General features: G+C 41.4%; 1 non-coding gene across 1 annotated transcript; it reads right to left on the bottom strand.

The window, feature by feature from the left end:
* Nucleotides 1–1319: 1319 nt before the first annotated feature.
* LOC128590989 (U6 spliceosomal RNA) lies at nt 1320–1426 on the bottom strand. Its single transcript, XR_008381445.1, has one exon. It is a non-coding gene; the product is annotated as a U6 spliceosomal RNA (small nuclear RNA).
* Nucleotides 1427–6353: the final 4927 nt, after the last annotated feature.

Here is a 6353-nt window from a genome sequence, read left to right as displayed (position 1 = left end):
CACTCATAATTGTGGGCTTTTCAATTTTGTAGGTATACCTCATTCAAAGAACTTTGATAAATAAAAATCACATTTTAAAAATGTGGGGCTTTCAAGTGCCCATTGACCCATGAATGGATCAATAAATTGTGGTATATGTACATCATGGAATATTATGCAGCCTTAAAGAAAGATGGAGACTTTACCTCTTACATGTTTACATGGATGGAGCTGGAACATATTCTTCTGAGCAAAGTATCTCAAGAATGGAAGAAAAAGTATCCAATGTACTCAGTCTTACTATGAAAGCTATAACTCAATTATAGCCCAAGAAGAAGGGGAAAGGGGGAAAGGGGAGAGGAAGAGGAGGAGAGGGGAGGGGGGAGGACAGGTAAAGGGAGAGTAATAGGTGGGACCACACCTACGGTGAATTTTACAAGGGTACATGTGAAATTTACTAGGTATAGAATATAAATGTCTTAACACAATAACTAAGAAAATGCCATGAAGGCTATGTTAACCAGTTTGATGAAAATATTTCAAATTGCATATAAAACCAGCACATTGTACCCTATAATTGCATTAATGTATACGTCTATGATTTTATTTTTAAAAAGTGGGGCTTTTTGATTATTTGAATTATTTACTTTAAAAGATTATGAAAGCAACTCAAATGATAGAAAATCATAAGAAATTGTCTCTATAAGGTTTACATAAGTATAGAGGACTAATTTGTTAAATATACTGTGTTTCAGACACACAATGGAATAGTGTGCTGCTGAATTAAGAATGAGAAGTGTCCCTATAGACTGACATGGGGAGGAGGAAATAAGCAAAAGAAGCAAGCAAGCCGAATAATATTTATAATATGGCACTTTTATTTAAGAAAGGGGGAAGATAGATAGATAGATAGATAGATAGATAGATAGATAGATAGATAGATAGATAGATAGATAGATAGGAGGGTATTAGTCAGTGCAGGCTACCATAGACTGGGTGGCTTAAATAATAAGAATTGTTCACCAGAATTTGAAGTCAGAAGGACAAGATCAGGATACCAGTGGATTCATTGCCCGCACAGGCACTCTCTCCCTGGCCTGCACATAGCTGTTAAGATGTAGCAGGGATTCCCTCTTAGGGGCCTGCCAGATACCCTAACCATGGTAATAAAGGAGAACGCTCTTCAAGTGAAATTCCAGACCCCTAGCTAGCCTTGAGAAGTAAATGAGCAACCTGGAAAGAAAGAAAACAACAGTATCACAAGCAAGTTAGAGTCACAAGGTGTTTTGGTTCCCAATAGAAGATAAAAGATAACATCTTAACCTATATTCTTTTTAAAAGAATATATGGAATGCTTCACGAATTTGCATGTCATCCTTGCACAAGGACCGTACTATTCTTCTCTGTATCATTCCAATTTTATTATATGTGTTGCTGAAGTGAGCACATTAACTTGTGTTCTTGAATTGTTTTTCAGAAACCTGGACCCCCACCAGATGTAAAATGTTATCACATAGACCTCAGATAAGGGAGAACTGAGGAGTGAAATCTGAGTCACTGTTCTTTGTCTAAATTTCTTCTCATGGACCTGGACAAACTCGCATCCACAAACCGAACATTAACATTCCTTTCTGCTGACCTCAAGCCTTTGGATAAGGTCTTGCTTCATTAACTGACTGCTAATCAACAAATCTCTAAATCCACTTATGATCCTTAAGCTCCCCCTGCCTGATACACACTCCCTTCAAGATATCCTGCCTGCTGGGGCCAAACCAATGTATAACCTTATATTTTGATTTACAATTATTGCCTGTAACTTCTATTTTCCTGAAAAGTACCACTGCCTTTAAAAACCCTTGCTTATAACTTTGTAACCTAATTCTTTGTACCCTCAAATTACCTGAAACAATACAAAAATAAAAATAAAAACCTTTGCTTGTAAGCCATTGGGGAGTTGAGGTCTTTAGTGTTAGCTACCTGTTCTCCTTGCTTGACATTATGAAATAACACCCTTCTTTCTCTCACTGCAAATCTCAGTGTCAGTGTCTGATTTTGCTGTGCCAGACCCAGTTCAGTTTGGGAACTCTACCTTTTCACTGTGTTTTCATGTGATGGAGAGAGAAAGTAAGCAAGCTCTCTGGTATCTCTTCTTAAGAGGGCACTAATCTCTTCATAAGGGCCCCACCCTCACGACCTTATCTAAGCCTAATCACTTCCAAGAGGCCTCACCTCCTAATACCATCACACATTACAGCTTCAACATATGAATTTGGATGAAGGGAGACATAATTTAGTTCACAGCAGATGGATACGTATATTTATTTATTTATATTATCAAGAAAATCAATGGATAGATAAACCAAAAAGCAAATTTTTTAGCAGTTATCTATTGGGAGGAAAAAAAAGAATCAGGGTGAAGAAGAAGCTATGGAAGCAAGATTTCTGTAGAGATAATTGGAGAAATAGTGGGGGTTTTGGACTGTGAAAGTTTGTATAAATTTTTTAAATTAACCCATATAAGAAAAACAAGTAGCCCTTTAAAATTTAGCCCTTAAAAATCCAAAACGAATGAACCCAGCTGCACATAAAGTATTTAGCATAAAGAAAACAATTCTTGAAAGTGGCTTCAAAACACAGCATTTCAATTCTACATCCCAACTGGGAGATATTCTATGGATAACAAAAAAGAAAAATCATAAACTGCATTAAGTAGTCATACATTAATATGGATATTTTTATTAAACTATTATATTTCCATTATTAGGACCCATAATTTTCATTGTAAAAATGACATAAAAATCAAGAAAGTTAAGTAAAAATTCTATAATCTTAAAAGTAAATTGGAAACAGCAATATGAAAACATATTGTGCTTTTCTTTCTCAAAAAAAATACTTGTTTTCTAGCTCTGTCCACTGAAAAGACCTCAAAGCCACAAACTCCCAGCCTGGGGAGCACGCTCACCCTGGTTGAACTCTCTACAAACGAAATGGGCTGATTTCAGGTCTAGGGCAAGACAGTGAGACAGAGTCACCATATCGTACCAGAAAGCAAGAAAGTGATCAAATCAAAGACTGACGAGGTCATCTTAAAGTGATACAGGGTCCTCCTGCTGCAGCTGTACACAAATTAAGGGATAAGTCTATGACCCTAGGAAGGGGGGTTAGGCAGAAACTGCAGGGAAGGTCCCACCACAGAAGCAGGACAGGCTTCTGTGGGGACAGTATGAGAGTGGGATTTAAATCTTGGCCCTGTGGCCAGACCCTCGTGTGCAGGGAATAACAAAATAGGAGCGAGGATGCGAGAACCTAAGTATCTCACGACTCTGACCATCTCAGGCGCTCTCAGGGGCAACGACAAGGAAGTGCTGCAATCTGCAGCAAGAAATCAGCAGCCGGCCTCAGAAACGCGGGGAGAGAAGAGCTGTACCCCGCCCAGGTGCAGCGGGCCCCAGCCTCCAGACCACCTGCAGGAGCGCCAAGTGTCGGTGTGGCTCAAAAACAGGGGCCAAATGCTCTGACAATAGCCAAAGCAATCGGGCAATCACCGCAGTGCTCACCAGGGCAGCCAGGTCAGCACCCAGGCGCCTTGGATGACCTGGCACACTGTCCCCAACTCTGCGGGTCCGTCCTTCCTTGCTGCCCTTGGGAATCTTCCTGGCAGCAGAGCCCACTTCCTCCAGCCCGGGCCAGGCGTGGGAGTCCCCACACAAGGCCTCCAGCAGCACCCCAGCTGTCCCAACACGGGCTCGGCAGCCCTCCACTGAGACTCACTTCAGATCCCTCCTTACTTGCGATCTTACGGGACCTTCCCGACTCGAGACCCCCTTGGGGCGCTCTTTGTCTCCCCTAAGACGTCTGGGTACCAAGCAGGGGCTGGCTTTGCACACTGAAGGACCCTCCATCGGGACGTTGACTGACTCCCAAGGGGACCGAGGTGCGCTGTGGTGCTGCGTGCAGTGGCGAGCGGTCTTCACCGCAGTAGCAGCGCGAATGCACCATCCAAGTTGCCGGCGGTGGGCGGTCGCTTACTGTCACTACACCGCCATCATAACTGGCTCGCCCAGAACGTCCCATATCGGTGGTTTGGGTCCTGCCTGAGTGCCCGTTTTGGTGCTCAGGGTGGTACCACACCCAGCGTAGCGGATGCTCCAGGTGGCTCCATCTACTTACTCCCTTCTCTTCCCGATTGGGGAGATTCTTCGGGAGCACCTGCTGGTCAGCGTCCAGGCTGACAAGATCCGGAAACTGCTTTAACCATTTCAGATTAGCTGACCTTGTGGCTTCTAGTGGTTTTAATGTTTGTTTCCCTGACGATAGTGAGTTCGAACGGTTCTCAAGTATTGAAATCCTCAAGTGAAGGATCTGTTCACTTTTTTTGCACTTTTTTCTTTATCTGAATTGATTCTTTCTTATATCCTCTTAAAAGTAAATATACTGCATTTTTCCCCTTTACAATGTTTTTCCATTAGCAGAATTTCTTGATCTCCATGGTATCTATTTCAGTAGTTCTTAAATTATCTGTGTTGATGAACCAGTTTTGATTTTTCCATTTGTTTGTTTTTCATGTCAATCTGTGGCAGGTATGTTCCAAACTTAAATTATTTTTAAAAAATTAATGACATTTGCATCCTAAAGCTCCATTTTCTTTTTCTTTCTTTCTTTCTTTTTTTTTTTTTTTGAAACAGAGCCTCATCATGTTGCCCTCTGTAGAGTGTTATGGCATCACAGCTCACAGCAACCTCAAACTCTTGGGCTTAAGCGATTCTCTTTTTTTTTTTTTTTTTTTTGTAGAGACAGAGTTTCACTTTATGGCCCTCAGTAGAGTGCTGTGGCCTCACACAGCTCACAGCAACCTCCAACTCCTGGGCTTAAGCGATTCTCTTGCCTCAGCCTCCCAAGTAGCTGAGACTACAGGCACCCGCCACAACACCCAGCTATTTTTTTGTTGTTGTTGTTGTTGCAGCTGTCATTGTTGTTTTAGCTGGTTGGGCCAAGTTCGAACCAACCAGCCTGGGTGGGCACCCTACCCACTGAGCTAAGGGCACCACCCCTAAGCTCCATTTTCTGATCACTAGATTAAACGAAGTACACTGCCAAGTTTATATAAAAATGGCTAAAAGCTGACCATGCCACAAACTGGACACAATCTTTATAGAGGGCACCAGGCTGAAGTCTTCCACATAATGCTTTGAAAATAGATCAGTTGTCTTATTTTTCCTTCTTGTTTGAAGGTATTAGATGCTTAGAGAGTTGGAATTTGGTCTGACAAGGTGATGAAGATATTTTGTTTCATTCTCCAAAATTGTTATAGTTTTAGCTTCCATATTTAGGTCTTTAATACATCTAGAATAGATTGTAGATGGTGTGAGCTAAGGATTCAAAGTCATTTTTTTCTCATGCATTTCTAATTGTCAATTTATTGAGAAGTTTGTCATTTATGCTGTCATAAATTAGGGGCCTATTATTGTATGGGTTTGTATCAAAAGCTTACATTTGAGTCTGGGGTTTACCTGTCTGTCCTTGCATCAATCACATGCTGCCTTAATTTCTATAGCTTTAAAATAGCTCTTTATTTCTTTTAGCTCAAGTACTCCCACCTTGTTCTTTCTAAAGAGTTGTTCTGGGGAATTCTGAAGATAGCCGACTGGTAGCAACCCTCAGCAGAGGCTCCTGACCAGACGGAGAAAAACTGGATGGAATCAGGCTCCATGAGCTGAGCCAAGAAAGAAGTTCAGCAGGCTGTAACTCCAAGGAAGAACATTCAAGAAAACAAATTACAGCCAAGATTTAAAACTAATACTGTGGCTTCTTAGGATAGGGTAGAGGTTGACTGATATCAAAACAGAGCTAGCTTGCACTATCTCACCAAGTAGGTCCTCAGAATCTCCAGCCAAAACTCTGAAAGGGCTCTTTGTAAGGTTATAGAAGACAAGCCATAATTACAAAGCCTAGCACTTTGGTAAGGGCTTATCTCTACTACCTGGGAACCCCTATTCAATCTCACCCTACCAGTTCTAATAACCAAACAGTGGAAAATAAACATGGTGCAGACCCACAGAAGAACTGTGGCAACACTAATAACCAGAGTAGATCACACACACACACCCCAAAAAATGACAAAGGAGATACAACCGAAGATGCCATGTATAGACAAATGGCAGCAAGGTCAGAAATCGAATTCAGAATATGGATGGCAAAAAAGATAAATAGAATAGAAGAGAAAAAGGAAATTGAATTCCAAATATTGTCTCAAGAAATTAATGAATTCAAAGCCCAAGTCACCCAAGATATGGACAAAATGAGAAAAGAGATCACAGAGCTCAAGGAAATGAAAATGGTAGTTGAGGGTGGAGGGCAAGATGGCGGCCGAGTAA

The sequence above is a fragment of the Nycticebus coucang genome, chromosome 7 (genome assembly GCF_027406575.1).
Source record: "Nycticebus coucang isolate mNycCou1 chromosome 7, mNycCou1.pri, whole genome shotgun sequence".
NCBI classification, from domain to species: domain Eukaryota; kingdom Metazoa; phylum Chordata; class Mammalia; order Primates; family Lorisidae; genus Nycticebus; species Nycticebus coucang.
Note: the sequence above shows the minus strand (reverse complement) of the source record. Positions and strands in the feature narration are given on the sequence as shown.